This window comes from Myxocyprinus asiaticus, chromosome 49 (assembly GCF_019703515.2).
Source record: "Myxocyprinus asiaticus isolate MX2 ecotype Aquarium Trade chromosome 49, UBuf_Myxa_2, whole genome shotgun sequence".
In the NCBI taxonomy this organism is placed as follows: domain Eukaryota; kingdom Metazoa; phylum Chordata; class Actinopteri; order Cypriniformes; family Catostomidae; genus Myxocyprinus; species Myxocyprinus asiaticus.
This window is the reverse complement of record NC_059392.1, coordinates 18,906,132-18,928,503: the sequence shown is the minus strand read 5'-3', so window position 1 is coordinate 18,928,503 and position 22,372 is coordinate 18,906,132. Positions and strand designations below refer to the sequence as shown.

At 37.0% G+C, this 22,372-nt stretch overlaps 1 protein-coding gene across 2 annotated transcripts in view; it reads left to right on the top strand.

Annotated features, from left to right (window-relative positions):
* LOC127438150 (transcription factor Sox-2-like) overlaps window positions 1–22,372 on the top strand; it is a 77,352-nt gene that overhangs the window by 9,731 nt on the left and 45,249 nt on the right. Inside the window, exon 1 of one of the 2 annotated variants that reach the window (XR_007896656.1) lies at window positions 542–609. The exons of the other annotated variant lie outside the window; for it this stretch is intronic. The gene's annotated coding sequence lies outside the window, so the exon portion shown is untranslated. Of the gene's footprint in view, window positions 1–541; window positions 610–22,372 lie in introns of those variants that run through there. 2 annotated transcript variants of the gene reach the window in all.

The window sequence follows — 22,372 nt, the reverse complement described above, 5'->3', positions numbered from 1 at the left end:
GCTACTTAAGAGAGTTGCTGTTCATATTTGAAGTGTTGAAATGTAATGCGTTATGCCACTCATCATTGTAACTTCATTATATTTGTGCGTAACTTTATAAATATAATTTGCTGTGCTGGGAAATATTTACATTTATTTTCTTAAATACTCCACCTAATTAACTATATAATTAAATGTAGTTTTGTAATCATTTTTTGCAGAATTAACAATCTACTGCCTAATCTAATTCCTTAGATGTCTGTTTGCGATGTTACGTTTTTACAAATTCTGTGGGTCGAGGTGCAGTTGCTTCCAGGGTCAGTGGCGGCATATGTTAAATGGACTGCGGTTAGCCACTCTGTGAGTGAGTCTCTGTGAATGATCCTGCCATTGATCAAGCACATATTGAATATAACAAGGTTTACCGTGTTGACAGCGGAGTGCAAAGTTGAGAGCAGGAGGCTGCGCTTTAGGAACATTCACCAATCAAGTGAAGGTCTGCTCTTTGCTCCCCAAAATGATAATGGTCAATTGTGCACACTGTGTTGCGGGTGAGAGCGCCCTTGAGTGTCTGAGCGATGAGGAGGTTGTAGAAGAGGAGGAAGGTGGGAAGACGTTTTGCAAGCCAAGGTAGACCATTTTACCCTTAAATATAACATTTCGATTCCCTCTGAATTTAATTTGTAAAATAATTGTGCTGCCACTTTGTACCAACTATGTGGTCCTGCACACAAATCCATGTAGGAAATGTATTGCTTTAGGCCTAATTATTTATTCAGTCATTTATTTATCTATTTTATGAATTTGTTTTAAACTATATAATAACATGCAAATAATATGCAGAAAATGCAAAGTTTGCAAATTCCACCTGGATATCAGTATGTTGCATAACAGGGTGCAATGCAAAACTTTGTGGGCAAAAAGTTTCATTATAACTGTTTTTTTTTTTTTTTCAGACAACATTTAACATTAAACAACATTTAAAGACTTTGTCTGTATCAACAATGTTTACTATTCAAAGATGTCTAAGTAAAGTATGAGTGGCAGTGCTGTCAGTTGAGCAGTAGATTCATTATCATTGCTAGTGTTTGTGTTAGGGGGAAGATGATGTAGATGATGTATTTGTTTGTAGGGGGTGCGAGGGGTCTTTAGTGCTCGACTGAGAGAAAGGCCTGCTGTAGTCATCCAGCCTGATGAAAAGTGAGGCTGCCGCTGGGCGCTGAGAAAATGAGAGCCATTACAGGGCCAAAAACACTGTCATTTGAGTAAAGAATGAGCTGGTGAGAGGTACAGCCAGGCTGGGATACAGAGCTTGATATTACAAAAGGGGAGCCAGGGCGACACAGCAATTTTACCTGGCAGGGCTTTGAGGTGCTAGTGAACTGCAGATGAGACTATAATCAGAAGGCAAAGGCCTTCTCGAGCTTTGTGCCGAGGTGGTCAGAACTGTAATGAAAATGAGGACTCTACAGTCAATATAAATGAGGACAGAAAAAAAATTTTGGGCCCACTGTAGCTCGGACACAACAAAAACAAAATTGCAAGTAAACTGGACCTAATTCTCAAAGATCATTCTCCACAATTCTGATTAATCATCATATCCTGCCGCAAGGTGGGACAAGCAATTTTTTAAGTTGTGACCTTCTTAATAATAATAATTTAAAAAAAATAAAATACATTTGACTAGACTTTACAGTTTTTGCCAGTGCAAAACTCTTTGCTGTGGTTGGAGCATCGCTAGGTGGTTGCTTAAGGCACTAATATATTTCTAGAGAAATTGAAGGAAGAATGGGTGTGATGTCATTTTGAACAAAATCTTGCCAGAAAGAAAGTGTTTTTGAGTTCATTGCATTGGCTCATTGGTCATTGGTGCACGTGATCAGTGGATGTGACCAGGTGCTCCACCTACTTTGACACCAACATTTTTTGCAATGGGCATTAAATCTCTCATCCTCCACAATATTAATCTGCCGGTAGACTGTGGCTATCCACTTTCCTACATCATGAATCATGATGCTGCGTTCATCATTTGCGTTAGGGCATCAGCGTCAAGCATTGTTTTGAACTCCACATGAAAAGCGCTTGCAGACAAGCGATGAATGCAGAATGTAAACATGACACATTATCTACTGCACATACATTACTTTAAAGTCGGTAAGAAATCGAAGTTGCAACCGACTTCCGTATTGTGAAGTATTTCCCAGTGAAACGGCTCATTGAACAAGACAAAAATGTAGGGTGGGGGCTTGATCTTATCCATCAGTTGTTGATTGGATTGTGAAAAGTGGCCGTTGCATACTGGAGTAGAGGCAGATCTGAATACGAGTTTGCAGTCGACACACAGAAACAAACACACACCCCTTCCACCGTGTAGATCGAGCCAGAGCCGGTTACTGGGGAAATTGAGCAGCGATCACAACACACTGATAAAAGCACATCACATCGTACTTACGACGAGGCTGTAGCCGTTAAGAAAGAGCAAGTAAAAGATACAACATTTTATCAATGTTTTGAATCACAATACACTAAATATAAAGGGAAAAAACACTTTCTTGTGCTGTACATCCCAAGATATCTGCATTTGAAAATCTGAGTAAACTCCAAAGGCATTCGAGTCGCGTTGTATTCAGTAGTGATCACCTCAGCAAATAAAGCGTGAAATGTCTCCAACACAACTGCAAATTTGCCATTATTCCTCCTTGTTTGAAATGTAAATTCAAGCCAGATCACCCCTAAACAAGGAAGTTTGAGGTAACATTTTTGCAAAATGGAATTACGTGCCTTATTACATGTTTGGCTGCAGTTTCACAGTGGGGTCCAGTGGGGGGCACCAAAAGTGAGTGAAATGGTGTCGTAATCAGACGAGGTTTTATGGTGAATATTAGATGGAGATTTTAATGAGTAAAACATGCCTCTCTAACCTAAAATTTTAACCTAAACCTAATTAATAGTGATCTAAATTGAATTGAGAGGTTGATACAAAACAGACATCCTTACACTTATCCAACGCCTAATCCTAACCGATAGTGTCCAAAAACAAAATGAGAAATGAAAAGCAAATTTTCTGAAGCAAACAAGTCATCTCCTGTTGCTTCAATGAAATTCTCACCTTACATCTTTGCTTGACTGGTTTTGAACCACGGTCTTCCGAGTCCAAAGTCCAATACTCTATACGGTGAGCTACCGCACAAGTTAATAATGTTGGATTAAGTGTATAAATGTAGTCTGTAATACAAGCATTAAAATTTAAACTTTTTTTTAAATGATACATGATAGTAAAAAGCGTTAGTGTTTTGATATCATAACATAGCAGTGTGTGAGTAAAAGTGTGAAAAATAAGTGTTTATAATGTCATAATCAGCCATTTTACTCATAATTTGTGAATAAAACGCATAGTTGTTGTAGTGCCTCTAGTGTTAATTTCACCAGGAAACTGCGGCTTAACGTGGAACGCAGCACGCAAAAGAAATGTAGTTATAGTAACGTTCATTCTATGAGACTAGGTTGTCTTTAACTGATCTCATGTGGATTCTGTTCATAGAATGAGGCATGTAGTCAATGAATATGATTACTTTGTCACATTATTGTCACATAAGTTAACGCAAACAGTATACCATTGCTCAACTGTTTTGACCTTCTTTCTAGCTCTGATTAAAAAATGAAGAAGACCTATGCTGTGAGTGTAGTGAAGCCTTTACTGACCCAAGTCAAAACAGCTCACACCCAAGTCTCTATGACATTCTGGTCTCTAGATATGGCTCAATATATGTCTATGGGATTTTTATCGTCTGCCAGGCAAAAACCGAAAGTCCGTTCATTTATGATTTGAGGTATCATTCAGTTTTGTAGCCCAAATGGTACGGGGATTACACGCCAAAGTTTAATACTTTAGGTTAGAAGCAATAGTAGCCTAAGTACCACTAATATATAATATACCAGTAACGTAATGTAAAATGTACATTTTATTGAAACGTGAATAGGAATAATATAGTTTAAAATATTTAGACACATTGCAAACAACAAATGAGTGCATCTTACTATAATTTCATTTCCGATTAAATTTCAATCAAAGGTTGACCATCATTTGTTACTCTCAAGTTTCAATTCCGTCTCAATTTCTTGTATTTTGAAAAGAAAAGGGATTTAATTTGAGCACTTTTCTAATTGATGGAGCTCATTTAGGCTTGTTGTAAATGACAGGAAATGCTTGCGAGTAGCTCCACTTCTTGTTTATAAAGCTGAATTTCAAATCACTCTTCCTCCACATCTGTCATCTTTAGGGTTAAAGGACACAGATGGCACACTCGCTGGCATTCAACCAAAGCGTACTGTGCCAACTGGATGCCAGGCTGTGAAGAGGAAACTTCTCATGTCTCCGTTAACTGTCTCAGGTCTTTGCGACACCAGATGTCCCTCAAACGTTCTTGAGTGACAACTTATGTTGTTGCAATCTTGGTTTTAATCACTCTCATTTATCCAAATGATCCTCCAATAGCTTTGAATAGAAAATTAGGCGTCTCAGCTTTGGCTCGAATCAGGAGGAATCATTTATGGGTTTGACATGGCTCACATAAACTTTGGGCAGAAATGGAGCGAGCATTAGATCATTGCTGATATCAAGGCGTTAAACGCTAATCGCATCGCTAAGTCCATTTGTTTTGGTGACTGGCTGAGTATTAGCCTCTTCCAGACATTAGTCAAGTAGATGCATCTTAATGATCTTAATATTTAGTCCATTTAAGCGATAATTGAAGTTGGGGAGTGAACGATAAACCGCCTAGCCCTCGTTGCCCATCCAGCGCGCAATGCAGTAAATGATATACCTCATGGTGTAAATATGTGGCTAGTATTGCGCTGAAATTTGAAAGCATATTAGTGTTATCCCTTCCCCTCAGGCAATTGCTCTTTTATGCCATCAGATTCCCAGCTCTGATAATATTAAGTGGAATTTGCCTCTCATATGTGTGCAAAAATGGCTTTAACCGCTAACACATATGAATATGTTAATGTTGCTTGGGGAAATCTGCCATTTTAAAGAAAGAATGACTGATCCGGCCCAAAGATCTTTTAAGGTAAAATTAAAGCAGCTCTCATATTTAGTATCTATTTTTCTTTCAGACTGAGAAATTTGAATACCAGTAAATTGCATTTTCTTTAATATCTCCACTTGAAATTAGACCATCTGGCTTGCAGTCATATTAGTTTCTCTAAAGCATTTGATGGTGTTTTCTATTGCGGTGGTTCTCAACTGGTGGGTTGAGACCCATTTCTGATGCAAATAATAAAATAATGCAAATTATTCAGCTAACCATGCTATTGTACAAAGTATGGATAGTAAATAATGAGGCTAATCAACTGAAAAGGAAGAGAAAACATCAAAGACTTCGTCCAATCAAACTACAGCATTTTGGAAACCTCGAAAACCATTAACAAAACTAGGTAAAATAAGGTAAAATAATATACAGTACAACCCAGACAATATTAACCCTGCAAAGCCTGACATATGAAAGATTTTTTTTTTTTTTACATTAAACTGTTTTAGTACCATTAGACAAAGTATACAAAGAAATCATAAAATAAAACCTAAAAAAAAAAAAAACTGAGGCCCACCAGTTCATTTTTGTATAGGACATTTGTTATTTAAGTTTTTCTTAGCCCATACATGCTACAGTGGTAAATCTTGGGGTATTATCAGAGGACTCCCTGGGCTTTTCTGAGATATAACATTTTTGAGAGTTAGGCCATGATAACTTCCTCTCCTTGGTCCATAAATATGGATTGAAATGCATCACAGTTCAGTTCAGCACATCATAAACAATATGAATAAAATATTCTTTTTTTTCAGTAAACAATGTTTATCATATGTCTTCTATGCACCAAACACTATATTGAAATTTACAAAAAGGAAATTGTCAAACTTTTTTCACTGGGTCTCAGGAACTTATGGTAAGATTACATCATAATGGTTTGTAATGTAAAATAAAGATATATTTATAATGACAGTGCAGGCTGCATATATGAAAATACACAGAAATGTTAGTTTACACTAAATATATCATAAAAAATGTCAGAATTTTCAAAGCTCTGTGATTTTTATTTATTATTTTTTTTTATGTGGTGGGCATCAATGGAATGTAGTGGTGATTGAGAGATATGCCTCAAAAGCCTATTGCATCACATTTGATACATGGATTTCAATGGGCTTTTTCAATGAAATAATTTACAAAAGTTTAACCAAGCACAAGTTGCTTATATTCAGCAAATACTCATTTTAAAATATCAGTAACAATATAATAAATATAGCTGCAAGCAGAAATTAACAGGGTTCAAGTCTTTAAGGTCCTTTAAGTTCACATGCAACAGATATTAAGTATTAATTAGATAGCCTGAAAGTGACTGAAACAATGTTAAAATGCCTTAATTTTGAGAAACAACAGGTGAGGTATCACACAGATATGGTATTTTTTTTACATTCCTTACTGTTATAGCACCACCAAGAAGCATATGTATGCAATTTATTCATGTGTCCTCAGAATGACCCTATACATAAGTTTCTCAAATTTTGTGAAAATATCCTCATCCATTCAAGAGTTATAACTGTTTAAGTAAAAGTGCCCATGCCCGCTGCTTATGTTTTAGTGTAGTTTTGTGACGTTAAATCCAAAGTTAAAACATTTTTGATAATTATTATTAAAGGGACTCCAAAGAATCTTTCTGCACCGGTTTGGTTCAGATCAGGTGAATGGACTAGGACTAGTTCAAATAGCTGCTAAAATATTATTTTTTGTTGATGGTAGCCATGTTTTTCAAGGTATATGAATGTCCTCATAGACATTGATGGCAGCTTAGACACAGACTCTGCATGCAAAATGTCAAGTCGATCGGCCCAACCGTTCCATAGTTAGATCAATTTTAATATTTTTTTACTATTATAGTGCCACCAAGAGGTGGAGGTGCACAATTGTTTTTATGTGTCCTTAGAATGGTTCCATACATATGTGTACTAAATTTGGTGACAATATCTGATTCTGTTCAAGAGTTATAACCATTTTAGTAAAAGTGGCCACGGCCATTATGAACGTTTTGGCGTACCTTTTGACAATAAATTAAAATGTAAAAATTCCTTTGATAAATGTTCATATTGGGACTGTGTTGAATCGTTCTGCACTGGTTTGGTTCCGATCGGGCAAACAGCCTAGGACGAGTTTGTTTGGATTTTTTTTCAAACAATCTAAAATAGCGGAAAAACGAAGGGGTGGTGCCAAAAACTGCTGGATCTTAATATATGTTTTAGTTTCTAAACATTTTTTAGAACTAATTTAGTTTCTAGCTCTTACGGTTCAAGAGTTATGGCCCAAAATGTGATTTTTTTTCACTATAGCGCCACCTATGAGGCGATCGGGCCAATTCAATGTGTACGGTGAGTCAGCCAGAGTACTAACATACCTGAAAGTTTCATGTCTCTAGGCCTTATGGTTTGGTCTGCACAATCAGTTTTAGGGCAGAATAATAATAATAATAATAATAAATATAGCAGCAAGCGGCAATTATTGGGGCCAAGCACATATGGAAAAATTACAAAAATAATCTGATTTGACAAGAAAGATCCTGTGGAACCCTAACTCAAACCCTAACCCTAACTCAAACCCTAACTGCCTTCAGAGGGCTGACGGCATATTCACTGTTCTCTTACAAAGTCATCCTTGTTTTATTGTAGGTAAATTGAATACTTGAACCACCTCAGCTGCAAGTTTAAAGTTAATCCATAACTGAGACTTAAATCAGAGTTTAAATTAATGGAGCAACAGGATTAAAGTCAATTCAAATTTACTGTGAAATTTAAATCAGTATCAAAACGTTGATTTAAATGTAACCCTGATTATTTTTAAACAGAGTTTAAAGTTTGGTGCAACAGAATTATCAGATAAACCTTGATTTAAACTAAATTTAAGATTAATCCTGGTTGGTGCAACCCAACCTTAGTCTACCTTTAATTACTCTTTTAAAACCCTTTTAATGATTTATAGTTATGTGGCTTCCTCTGGTGGACAAACAGTACTGCCTTTTATGCCTATGAAGGCCTTAAATACAGTTGAGAAATTAGGTATTTCTTATGTTACAGCCATGACAAATTGATGAAATTTTGCATGTTACCTCAGAATGTTCTTTTGTGCATGTACCCTAAGTTTTGTTAAGTTTAAAATATATGCTCACAAAATATGGGTCAATTAGTCATAATAGGCCATATACAAAAACCTATCGGCTAATACCTTCTGTACGATTTACCATATAAACTTTCTTTTGATAACTTTTTTTCAGGAATGTCTGTAGATAATGTATACAAAGTTTCAAGTGAATCGGGCAAACAGCCTAGGACGAGTTTGAAAAAGTAGGTTTTTCAAAAAATCTAAATGATAGAAACGATTGTTTGCGGAAACGGAAATTCATGTGATCACATGACTCGGAGGCACTGATGGAGTCGCAGAAATATTTTTTTTTCTTTTATTTTTTTTATCCTATACAGTTCTGGAGTTAATTCAACTGCTTTGAGCACAGTTGCACATTTTATAGCACCCCCTAGCATCAAAAATGAACGAAGCGTTTTACCATTATCTTGTCTATGTGTACAAATTTTAAGTTTGAAAATTGCGTTCACAAGATGCAGGTTAATTAGTCATTATAGGCCAAGCCCCAAAACATATTTGCTTATATCTTTGGAACCATATGATGTATCAAAATTCTTTTGATAAATTTTTGTCAGGAGGGTCTGTAAATGATGTATACCAAGTTTTGTGAGAATCAGGCAAACGGCCTAGGACGAGTTCGAAAAAGTAGGTTTTTTGAGCTTCGCTGCTTGGCCTCCTAAAAATCCTAACAAAAACAATAGGGTTTCTAGCCCTTGGGCTTGAACCCCTAATTACTGTCACTTTTACTTAATTAAAATCAGCAAAGATTTCACATTAAAAAAAAAAAACAAGTGCATGCAATACAAAAGCAGACATTTTTGGAAAATGTCCAAAAATATTTTTCCATCAAGAAATTTTGAAATCATTTATAAAATGTCTGCATTTACAAATCTGTCATATTTCCTCTTCAGCCTACAGTATGTCATGTTAATAATTTTGCATATTTTTGGGCCTAAGCAGTTTCTGATAATATATAAACAACATTCAATATCTGATTTTAAGGATATTTTTGTTTACTTGTATTTGATTTTTCCCAACAATTTTGTCCAATATAAAACCTGGTCCCTGAAGCAAAAGTATTAGTTAATGCATTAACAGATGCATTTGTTTTTAATACTAAAATGCAAGGCTTAAACTAGCATACTATCAGATGTTAGCATTTATATTTTCTGTATGCCCTCTTTCTTGCTAGTGTACTAAACATTAATCTTACATAAAGCTACTGTTATATTTTAGACACATTTTATCCCCTTGAATACAATTATTTTTATCACAAATTTGCTCATAAGAAATACATCAGCTGAACTATTAGTTTTTCTCCAACCCAAAAATGTACATGCAGTTGTTTTTAATAAAAATTAAAGTATGTTACACTCGAACGTTTTAGCTGGTTTGTTTTGAATGTTCACTGTATGCATTTCTATATACAATCTCTGCCAATGCCAGAGACAATATTTAGTAAACTCTGTCTGTGCTGTTTTACAGATAATTCAAAAATGCCTCTGCAAATTATCAAAATTTAATTAGCAATATAAATGCCACAAGCAGCACATTATGTGCAATTGTCTTGCTATCTTTCCAGAAATTAGTCTTTTTAAATGAATTTGCTGTATTAATCATCTTCAAAATATTTTTGATCACTGAATTAATAGTTTTCCATCCTGTTTTTAGGTATTCATTGACATAGGTGATTGCCTCTTAATTACTACAATGGCCTCCTCCTATTCTGTCTTATTAATTCATGTTTCCTGGCACAGTCCCAAACGGCAGTCTCGCCCTATATCTTCTAATTACTTCTGTAATTGAATTTGCTCACTGTTTCTCCGCTGTTTTTTTTTTTTTAAGGAACTGTTTGTTCGGCGGTTTATTGTGTCTTTGTGCATCGGTCCTCAGCAGACAGAACATGTAGGGCCTCTTTTCTCTTTTCTCATTAATTTTCCAGAGCCTGCCTTCTGTTATTTATTTATTATTACCTGCCGAGGCGGCCCCTACCGTGTGAGTGCCAGAGTCGAGCCGGAGCAAACAGGGTGGAGGAAATTAATTAATTAGGATTGGTGAAACAATTACCTTGGGCCCCCTCTCAGTCAGTCATTTGCTGAAGCCTTCAGCGATTTGAGAAGTACTTTGAAGTGCCATTACACATACACCGTGCAGGGTGCGGCAAGACGGTGGCAATATGGTTGCAGAGTATTTTTCTGCGTATTTCCGTCCCTCAAATGTGTTTCTCCTTAAATTTGAGACCACTTGTGAAAATGCACCTATTTTGAATTTCTCTAATTTAATACAATATTCAATGGAAGCAAGAAAATTTGACCTTTTGTACAAAGAGCTAACAAACTCAATGTCACAAATGTACAAATGTACATATTTGATTAGTAACCTAGAAATAGTGTAGAATCTAAAATGTTTCATCTTCATTTTACATCATGACATTTCTTTATTTTAAGTTTTTATTTTATTTATTTTTATCGCAAAACATTCCAAAATTCAAGATTTTGAACCCCACTGTAGACCTAAGTGTGAAAGATTTGGAGTGAGTTGTGAATCACACTGTTAGCGTTGAGCATAAAGGGATATAATTTAATCCATATGAATGGATATATCTTGAAGGCATCCCGAGACGCATCAGAGCCCGAGTATAAAAGTCACTCAAGCTGTCTGCTCCTAATGCACAGATTAATGGCGTCATTGAATGCGTCGAGTTGATGGCACGGATGAGACTAGGGCCTGCGAAGGAGCCTTGCGCCCGGCCGAGTGGATGCTCCTTTCTGGCCTAATCTGAGCCCATCATGGCCACTCGACTGACCGCAGTTGGACCCTCAGGGCTCATTGTCCTCGTGTCAGAGGCCGTTATCCTGCCGCGTCTCCGTAAAATTCTTCCCCCACTCCGATGGCGCGTGTGTCTTTGAAAAACTTTCCCTCACTCTGCCATTGATTTATTTTTGCTTTTCGCTGCTGCTATCTCCCCTCCTTTTGTTTCCTTATCGTCGCTTCAGGTTATTATGTGCAAAGTATTGACAGCACTAGAAGGCCCGTGGTCGATGGTGGGCTAATGCATCCGTAATCCCGCCTTTGTTACGGCGGAATGTTTCGCCAGGGTCTCCGATGAGGAGAGAGGTGCAAAGCTGTTGATCCAGGTTTTATTTGTCACGAAGACCATCCATCAATCAAACTTGAGACCATCTGACTGGCTGAATGACTCGCCGACTGGGCTGAGGAAATTTGATAAGGCTGTATTGTCAGCCAGCTTCTCTGACTTTTTTTTTCTCCTCTCGATAAGAAATACATTTGACTGGAGCTGATAAGCTCACAAGGGGTAAAGCTTTAAAGAGAGAGGGTGACACATATGCCATAAGAGGGGGGCTTTTCTTCCTTTAAGAGTCCTGGTGTAAATGATAGGTTTGGCAAACAGGACAAACACAGATTCAAAAGCCCACAACATCCAAGAGCAATGGATATACCTAGATTATTTAAAAAGATGTCAGATAATAACAATTCCCCATCTGTTTGTGTTCTTATGGAAACAACATGCTAGAGTACACAGAGGGAAACGTAATGCCATGTTTCGTAACTGGGTTTAAGCCACGTTGCATTGTTGCATTCTTAAGAGATGCATTTAATGCACTGGTGGTCAATGTTGGAATAGTATTCTTCATAATAAACCAATAAAAGCCATGAGAGGCCATGCATTAAATCCCCCTTAACCATGGTAAAATCTTTTATAAAGTGGAAGTAATATGCTAAAAGACACCAATGTTCAATATTGAATTAATAAATATATTAAATATCACAATAAACTATTCTTCTGCCAAGTAATATTGTTATCCTAACTGTAATCTGTTTATAATTGTCAAGCAATAGGGCAAGTTAGCACATTGATTAGTGGTTGACTGAAACAGGTTTTGCCACGTGTATCAAATATGATACACAACGTTTGACGTCTCTTGTTTCACTCTCTCTTCAAGCTGACGAGCCAAACAACCTATGGTATGTGAGTTTCATATCATACCATGTCCATCTAGTGGTTATTTGTGAAAAACGTGGTGACAGTAATGACTATATTGTTACTGATATTTTAAAATGAGTTTTTGCTGAATATAAGCAACTTGTGCTTGGTTAAAATGTTGTATATTATTTTATTGAAAAACACCCTTTGAAATCCATTTATCAAATTTGATACAACAGGTTTTTGAGGTATATCTCTCAATCACCATTAGATTCCATTGACATAAAAATCACAGAGCTTTGAAAATTCTGACATATACAAGATGAGTGAGAACTAATATTTATTTTATATTTAAAATATGCATTTTCATATATGCAGCCTGCTCTGTCATTATAAAGAGCTCTTTTTTTTTTTTACATTACAAGCTATAATGATGTCAATATTACCATAAGTTGCTGAGACCCAGTGAAAAAAGTTTTACAATTTTTCTTTTTTAAATGTCAATATAGTGTACGGTGCATAAAATACATATGATAAAATTTGTATTTGATGTGCTATTTGAACTGTTATACGTTTCAATCCATGTTTAAAGACCAAGGAGATGAAGTTGTCATGGCCAAACTCTCAAACAGTTGGTATCTCTGAAAAGCCCAGGGAGTCCTCTGATAATACCCCAAGATTTACCACAGATCTACAAAACTTAAATAACAAGTGTCCTACAAAAAAATGAATTGCTGGGCCTCAGGAGGATAATGACTTTTAAAGCCTAATGTATCAAATATGATACATAAAAAATTAATGTAAAAAAAACTTTGTTATTTTTTTATAGTTTGTCTAATGGTACTAACGACAGTTTAATGCTAAAAAAAACCTGAATTTTCTGACAATTCATTCATATGCCAGGCCTCACAGGGTTAATGGCTGACGCCAGTACCGATGTCTAGAGAAGATGGTGGCCAATATATTGCTGATATAACTCTATAAAATACAATTTAATGATAGCAAATAAAATTAACACAAAATTGCTAAAAATGCACACAGTATATACTTACAAATCACAAATATTTATTTAAAAATGGAAAACCTGCTGAAACTAGAAAGTAACATTAGGGGGAATGACCAATGTGGGCAGTTATCAGCAAAAAATATCGATAAGATAATTAAAAAATTATCGATAAGATAATTCAAAATATCGTCTGATTAATTGTTTTGGCTGATATATCGTTTTATTACTAGGCATATATAATACAATTCAATGATAGCAACACACTCAGACACCCACTCAGAGCTACAAGAAGCTCTTTAAATAGAACAAATTTCTCTGTCAATCATTCTTCTGTAGTGTACGAAAAAAAAACATCTGCATCACCTAAAACATAACTGCACATAATAGTCTGCATAAGCCAAGTTTTATGTTGTCTTGCTTCAATCCATCCTTTTTATTGGTGCATTAAACAGATAATTCACAGCGAAACACCTCAAAATAATGTTTTAACATGTTAGACTTGAACTCTTATTCCAAGTAAAAATGCAAAGCAAACATTGTATTTAGAAGCCAAAGAAGAAGAAGAAGAATTAAAAATTAAAAAATTGTAATAATAATAATAATGTCACATATGTTGAAATGCATTCAAGAATTATTTTTCCAAACTCAGATGGTTGGCCCATCCTGTCCATTTCGCCAACATTAGCAACAGAAGGACACTGACCCATAAAAAGATTCTTGAGCAAAGGCGAAGAAAGCAATGAAATTTCCAGAGGGCAAGAAAATAGACGTTATTGTGACCCGTACATTAACACACTGTATGATTAAGTAAGTTTTTGTGCTCTAATGACCAGAGGCTAAGGAGTCTTAAAAGAAATGGAAAAAAAAATCAATGTAAGACTGCAGCAGATTAGCTTGACAAATTACATGCGCTCTGCTGGCCCATTGTACAGTATGCCTCCTATATTCTTTAAGAAGACATCGCAAAATAGAGCTGCCAAATGGCGTATGGACTCTCGAGATCATTTTTATTGATTTTGCACAAACATCAATGAGGTAGTCCGGTAGCCGTGCGCTCGCCATGTCTTGGATGTGTGTCAGGATGAGATCCAAATGCTGCTGCATCAATACTGGGTCAGACACAGGCGGCTCTCATTGTTCATGGTGATGGACTCTCTGCTGAGATCTCCTCACCTACAGAACAACAACAGCTCTCCACTGACTGAGTTTCGACTTAGTTTTGCCAAATAGTTCTGTAGTTCAAGTAGCTTTTTAGTCAGACTTGTGAAAATTGGCTTGCTTGCAATACTTCAAAAAGGCATCCAAACATTCAAACATATGTTTATTCAGGGTTACAACAAAATATTTAGAGTATACTTGTCTTGGAATTTGGTTTAAAATTAATGTCAGCCTATTAGACCAGGGAGTTCATTTAGGAAAGAAAAAATAGAATAGATTTCTTCAATATCTCCATTTTTTCTCCTAGACATCGATGAGATAAACGGGTGGAAATTAAGACTTTTGCCTACTTTTGAGATCCCACGTACTTACCCCAGTCTCCTCTAGAGTTTTAGCAGTGATCTGTCTTGTGCTCAGATTCGCTAAAAGGATCAACCAGATAAGAACCAGAAAGTCTCAAAAGTTGCTCTTTCAAAGCTCAGGAATCTTACAATTCAATTATTTGTCATTACATTTTTTTTTTTTTTTTTTTTTTTATTTTGCTCAAATTTCATAACATTTCTTAGAGAAATAAAAATGGAAACTATTGAGATGGTTGTTGACAAAATACGAGTAAAGAGGTATAAAATGAATGTGGATAGCATAGCTTAGATAATTTGGTCATGGGAATTTGATGAGAACTTTTTGAGTTCACTTTGAAATCTCTTCATTTTGATTGCAGACTTTGGTATCTTGGCAAATCTGCGAACAGTTTGAGACATTAATGACGTGAGATTACTGTGGACATTTTCTCAGGTGAAAAAATCGGAAAGGCAAAAATTTAAGACGTATTCAGCATGAAAGTCTTCAATCAAAAGTCAGCAATCTCAATATGAACTCATTTATTAATTTAATAGCTCAAGACTCTTACTGTACATCAACAATTGTCTCATTTGTATGTCTACAAAGGAATTTACAGTTACATTTATTCATTTAGCAGATGCTTTACAAATGAGAAATTTAACATAAGCAGTTTCAGGAGAAACATCTGAGACAAACTAGAGACTTAAATAAACATCCCTCTTAAGTCTCCTGAGCTATGAAAGAGCAACCTTAAAGAGCAATTACAATTTTCCTCTAGGTCTGGGCAACCTGGTCTCACTTGAAGTCATAATAGTAGTACAATATGGCAAAACTGTAAGAAATTGTTCAAGCTGGCTCATACAAAGCTGAACAACTCCCATAGAGAACAATAAACGAACCAAATGAATGATGCTATTGCTAATTTTCCTAAGTTTAACACTAAACTTAAACTTAACCATAAAGTGTAACCCCTTACCCAAACTCTAAACCTACCCAAATGAGCTAAAATCTTATGCCAGTTTGTATCAATTTGAAATTCTGTTTGTCGATTGGTTGGTCTTAAAGTCATACCTTTTCGCATGAGCCAAATCATACAATACCTTACAAGTTGTTATGAGACTATGTTGGTCTGGGTTATATATGACAGAAGAACCACATCATTGAATTACATCAATAATAAAAATATGGTAACACTTTCATTGGTCAAACAATTACATACTGTAAGTCGACTGCCTTTACCTTAAATCTTTAATCCCTCACACTCTTTGTTTTTTTCTGAGTAAACTCTCCATGTTTAGTACATCTACTTTCCGCTAGACTGTATTAATACCATCTATCAGCGCATGAGCAGAGACGCAGACATGTAAAGTGATAAGAAAAGGCAGCGTGATCCATTTGATTCTATAAGCATGTGTTAGTTTGGCAGAGTTACATGGCAGAGTTAAACGGAGCAGATGTTAACAGTGGGAGGTGATGGAACAGCTTACACACACACACACAGATGCTGCAAACTGTTGCGTGCACTTGTCAGCAGCCACTGCATGTGTAAACGTGCATGTGTGCTTTATGATGCCATTTATTGAAGAGCGTTGTAATGCAGCTTGTTTCCCACAGTGGCTTCACGTCTCGGTGTGTGTGAATGGATGTTCCTACGTCTCCATAAATCACGTTTTCTTTGCTTTTCACACACAAGCAAACACTAGTGATTTATCTTTCCCGAGAGCCAGTGGTATTTATGGGATAGTTGTGAAATTCTACAACTACAGTATAAACAAGGAGGACAGAAAAGCCCAGGATGTTGAAATGTGTTTGGAGTCACGACCGGTCCGTATAAGCGCGAGACCTCCTTGTAGTTAGTGTGTGTACATGAGTGAATATAACTGACGGAGAGCACTCAAGCCTGACAGGATGACTTGGAGTTAATTGTGTTTTTTTCCCTGTATGAAACTTTTAAAAATCCAATTAGGAGTTTAGGTTTATTAAGAGAGACGATTTGGAGTTTTGGGAACTATATCTAGAATGTGTCTGAAAACTGGTGAAGCTTTGAAGTAATTTTATGATAATAAATTTTGCCTTCATATGAGGTTAGATTGTCTGTCACTAAATACACACCTCCCCCGAAGAAAATTTTACTGTTCAGGGGTTGCTCTTTCAGAGCTCATGAGTCTTCGTGGAGTTATCAGTCGTGTTTTATTGAAGCATCAAATTTGTCTCAGATGTTTCACTTAAATTTCAATTGTACAGTAAGAGTATAGAGCTATCAAATTAAACTGCATAGCATAGCTCATATAGCATAGCTCATATAGCATAGCGCAGCTGATTTTTTTGTGGAGAAATGTTGGAGTTCATACTTAGATTGCTGACTTTTGATGGCAGACTAGGGTTGCCTAATTGGTCTCCATTTGATCTCCATTTAATCTCATATGCTTTCAAGGAGAAGCTAAGATAGTACACAGATTGCATTTGTGAGTTTTGATTAGCCTATATATGATTTTATAACTGTATATGCCTACACATATATGTAGCAACTATAGTTACAGTTGATATCCAGGAATGATCATACCAAGCAGATATGCTTAAACTGCAATATATTTTATTTTGATAAGTCTGGTGAAATTCTGAAGAAACAGGTCTGAAAATCATTAATAACAGTGATGTTTTTTTTAGCTAACCACACTGACAGAAATGTGTTTTCAGTGTAATTTAGAACAGCCTAATAGCATCTCCAAAAACCCAGCCATCATGTTTTATTGTTTGCGATGTGGTGGGGGTGCGAAACCACATTGATCTCTTTCTATTCACAAAGGACTGGTCTTTATGTTTGCTGGATTTCCCTTTACTCGAGAAAATGTCCATGAGATAGCTATATTGATCCAGTGCACTGGACAGCCATCAAACTGAGTCTCTGCTCTTCTCAGATGGTGTTCCAGAACCGGGTTCCATACAGATATCTCCACTCAACCTGCCAGGGTTGGAACAATCTGTGGTTCATCTGCTGGGAATGAGTGGCCAAATCAGACATTTCAATGAAGCCAGGAACTCAGTGATTCACATGTCCTGAGTCCATCATGTTGGATGGAAACTCTCCAAATAACAGTGTCTATCTGGAGAGAAGTCTGTGAGAGAATGCAGGGTTATTCAGGTCATGGTATGGTTTCAGTGGAGTGTTAAAAGTGAAGGTTTAAAAGTTTAAAGTAAAATGCTGGATAAAAATCTGACATGCATTCTAGAAAAAAAAACTTGAGAAACTTTAGAAAACCACCACATTTTTTTTACAATTTTGGATAGCATAGCTCAAATAATTTGGTCATGCGAGAATTTTAGAGATTTGTAAATTGAGTTTGAAATCTCAGATTCTTGATTGCAGACTTTGGAATCTTTGCAAAACTGAGCACAGGTTAAGATGTGGTTGAGATCTCTTCTGAAATATTCCAGTCAGAATCATGATGTCATTGAAGAACCTTTATTAGTTTCAAAAATAAAAATAAAACTTTTCTAGTTCTTTAGGAAACCATATGTGGGTCGTTAATTAATCCAAAAGGCAATATGCTGATTAAGAACTATCCAAAAAGCCACATAGCATTTTAAGAACCCAGACAGCCAAACAATGGTTCTTTTAAAGAAGTGGGTTCTTGGTTGAACCTAAAGTGGTGCAAAGAACCATTGAAAAACCTTTATTTTTAAGAATGTGGATGGTGGATACAGTGATCGAAAAAGGGGCGGAACTAGGATGCGATTTTTGGGGGGCATTTTGGTCTTTAGGTGGGCCACTGGTTGTCTCTTTGTTTGGAGTGTATGAAGCTTCTGAGTGGCCACAAGGAACCCTGACCCCACCCCCTACCCCCCTTAGACTTGGCCATGGATCAGAATTCAAAGTTAGAAACCGATCAGTAGTTTAGTAAGAGTGACCTTTTTTTCCTGCATAAAATTCTCACTTCACTATTTGCAAATCCCTTTACATTACAGAATAAGACCAATAAGATCAAACTAGACAGACAAACAACAAGCATAAGGAGAAGCCCTTCTTAACTGCTATGATGTTGGCTTCTGTGTTTATGATATGTTCTTTAAGCCTGTATCTTATGTTATCATAAGAGGAAATGTGAATGACACCTGCAAGGGGTCCCAGCTGCCGATGTCATCGGAGTCTAAGAGGTATCATCCTGCGGTGTGTCCGGTTTTTCATCTGGATTTGAAACAACTCTTCACACTTAATTACGGAGGATGAGGGAAATGCCTCATTTCTCTTTGTTATAGACTAAGCTTCCAGTAATCCCAAACAAAAGGTCTGGCTCTGGAAGCTGTAGGATTTGCTAGTGGGATTATAGTCTCATGGATAATGATGTGCAGTCAGCGAAAGCAAAGCTTTATTTGAATTCAAATTGGCCGGTAAACAAAACCCATCGGTATGTCTGCTGGTTGGAGTATCTGTCTAGTAAGCACTGTCAATGCATCACCAGCTCTGTGCCATTTATCCGGATCAATTATTGCCATTACAGTGAGCAAGTGTTCCGTTATCTGTCTGTTCATTATGAGGGTTGCTGGAGCTCTATTTCCATACGATGTCTCAAGCTACAGAGCTGTATCCGGATTTTAGATAGCACCTGTCTCTTGTGTTTGTGCCTGTGGACTTTGATTAACAGGCATGCGGTTGCATAAAGACTGTCTTGGAAGTGTTCACCAATTTGTTTGGGAGTATTGCATGGGCAATGTTTTGTATTAACTTTAATTTATTACTACTGTTACATCAATCACAATAAGTGGTGTTTGCTAAGGCAAGCATCACTATTACTGTTGCTCATATTGGAACAAACCCCGAACCATAAGGATTAGATTTTAGCATGCAACTTGTCCCATTCTGAAACGTCATGTAAATGCAAATGCTGTTTTCTTTACATTGTTTAAGGCATTAAGAGGAAAGGTTTTAACACACCTAGAAAATGAGGTAAATGTTTCCATGTAAATGCATATACATCAGTTCTCAGTCCAGGGTAGGTTTTCCACCTCCTTACATTAATTCATGCACCCATGACCTAAAAGTGTGGATGGCTTCAAAGTTCCTAAAATGAAACACTGATAAAACTGAAATCCTGCTAATTGGCCCTAAAGCTCTTGAGTCGTCACACTCTGATTTTGGTCTTGGATATCAATAGTTGCATTTCCACTATCGGGCCAAATGAGGGCGTGCTAGTGCGTGCCAGGGCCAGTTGCATTCCCACTGTCACTTTCTGGGCTTCATTGTGCCTCCTCGGGGCCTTCTCGGGGCCAATGGCCTTTAGCCCGCCGATTACCCTTGGGCCAAACAAGGCCAACCATGGATTGAGGTGTGTTCAATGTCAAAGGCGGAGTTTTGCTGAACTTCCTAAGTTGTGTATCCAGCGTACAACGGTACAGGTTTAGGGAAAAAATTAATCAAAAAAATGCAGGCACAGTACAAATTGCTGTTTACATTCTATACAAAATCGATATACTATATAACTACATGTAGATAACATGATATCTCAGCTTGAGCTTCCCTCTTGCTTGTGAAATGGGCAGGGTGTGTGTCGTTGGCACCGCAGCAGCGTATTAAGGGTGGGTTTTTGGGCAACGCTGCAGAATTATTGTCCCCATGGTGGGAATACAGATCGATTTTGGTCTTGTGGCCTGAGGTCTGAGGCTACAATAACTTCAGACCTCAGGCCGCAAACCAAAATCGATCTGCGTTCCCACTATCGAGCCAATAACTCAAAAACCCGCCCCTACTACACTGCTGTGCTAAGGTTGCTTTCTTACATCTTCGCAATATTGCCCGACTTCGTCCCTCACTTAGCTTTAACAATTCATGCCTTCATCACTTCCCGCTTTGACTACTGTATTTCCCTTGCTGGTCTTCCCTCTAAAACACCCCAATGCCTACAACTTGTCCAAATCTCTGCAGCTCGAATCCTAAAACACACCAGGAGGTCAGCCCACATCACTCATATTTTATACCAACTGCATTGGCTACCTTTTTCCAATCGTTTACAGTTAGAAATCATGGTTACTGTTTTCAAAACTCTCCATGGCTTGGCACCACTGATTCACCCTTACACCCCTGTGCACTCTCTTAGGCCATCCTATCCTAACTTAATAGCTGTACCAAAATTCAGATTGTTCTCAATGGGTGGCAGGTCTTTTAGTGTCACTGCCCCTAAACTCTGGAACTCCCTCCCCCAACATCTCCATGATATTTTTCCTCAATCCAACAGTTTAAAACTGAATTGAAAATCCATTTGTTTGCACCCTGTTATTCATAAGTTTGTTTATGTAAATATTTCCCTGTTGTATTTTTTCTCTCTGTTGTTTTTCATTGTATGTATGCTTTTCTGTCTAATTTTCTTTTGTTCCTTTATGCTCTGTTAAGTGTCCTTGGGTAATGAAAGGTGCTATATAAATAAAAGTTAATGTAAATGCGAAAGCCAATTTTGTGTCTGAAGCAGCACTGTCGCAATAAACGACTTTCAAATGTCCATGTTAATGAGATATTATAATTTGACGTTTATTTGATCTTGGCAGAAGGTTTTACTCCACCCCTGCATAAAATTATTAATGACAGCTCTATGTTGTTGAACCATGTGGTTCGAACAACATAGTTACTACGGTTTTGGGAAATGTGAGTATAGTGGTTAAGCAGTGAGTTACGTCGTTGTACGGGAAAAGCAACTCTGTTTGTATTACTGACATGAATGATAATTTAAATTGTGTGGCATGTTAAGTGATCAAACTTAAATGGATAAAGACTTCCACTGAAGGAGGGACTCGAGCCATATCTATACTAGAATTTCAAAGAGACTTTGGGGTGGGCTGTTTTTACTTGGGCCAGTTGAACACCCTTGCATCTTGGTGTTAAGTGTTGTATGGGTAACCACCACTTTTATTTATTTTCCTTTATAATATTAAAAAAGACAATGTTTAAGTGGTTTACAGTGGGGCCAGTTGTACATATTAATTTCAATGCTTGTCACACAAAACTATGAACGCTGACATTGAGTTGTTTACGCCACTCAGGGGGGTCTTTCTTTGAGTATCACTGGTCTGTTTGGTGAATCCAGTGTACTTTAAGGCATCAGAGTGTGTCAGCTTAGTGTCACGGCATTCTATATTTCCAAGTCAGACGCCTTTTAATTGAATTCAACTGGAGCGAGACAAGATGGGCAAATATAAGCCATATGTTATTTGCACCTTGGTGGTGATTTCCAATAATGTCTTTTGTGTTGCTTTGGAGCTTGAGCAAACTGTTTTCCCTCATTCGTTTCATGTTCCTGATGATAAAGTAAGTCATTTAATTAAACATTTCAAAAGCCAGAGGACCTTGAGGTCTTTAGACAACTCAGAATACCTGGGAAATGAATATAGGACTCAACCCTGTTATTTTCTTTTCTGGAAATACTGTCTTTGCAGCCGTGTCATGCACCCGACCTTTCTCAAGATGTTATAGAGGTCATACATACAACTCAGCAACCCTGTCAGAATCTGTGGACTGGAATTCTTTTTTTTTTTTTTTTTTGTGGGGGGGGGGGGGGATCTGTGGAATGGATATAGTCAATTGTGTTAAACGGAGTTGAGAGTAAAGCACTGTTACTGATAACTTAAGACAGGGGCATAGATTCTGGGGGGATGGGGGAGAGGTAACACCCCCACCCCCCCCACACCCATAATCAAAACAAGCAATTACACCCCCCCCCCCCAATATTGATTATGCATATATTGCAAACACAAAAGGGGCTGGAGGAT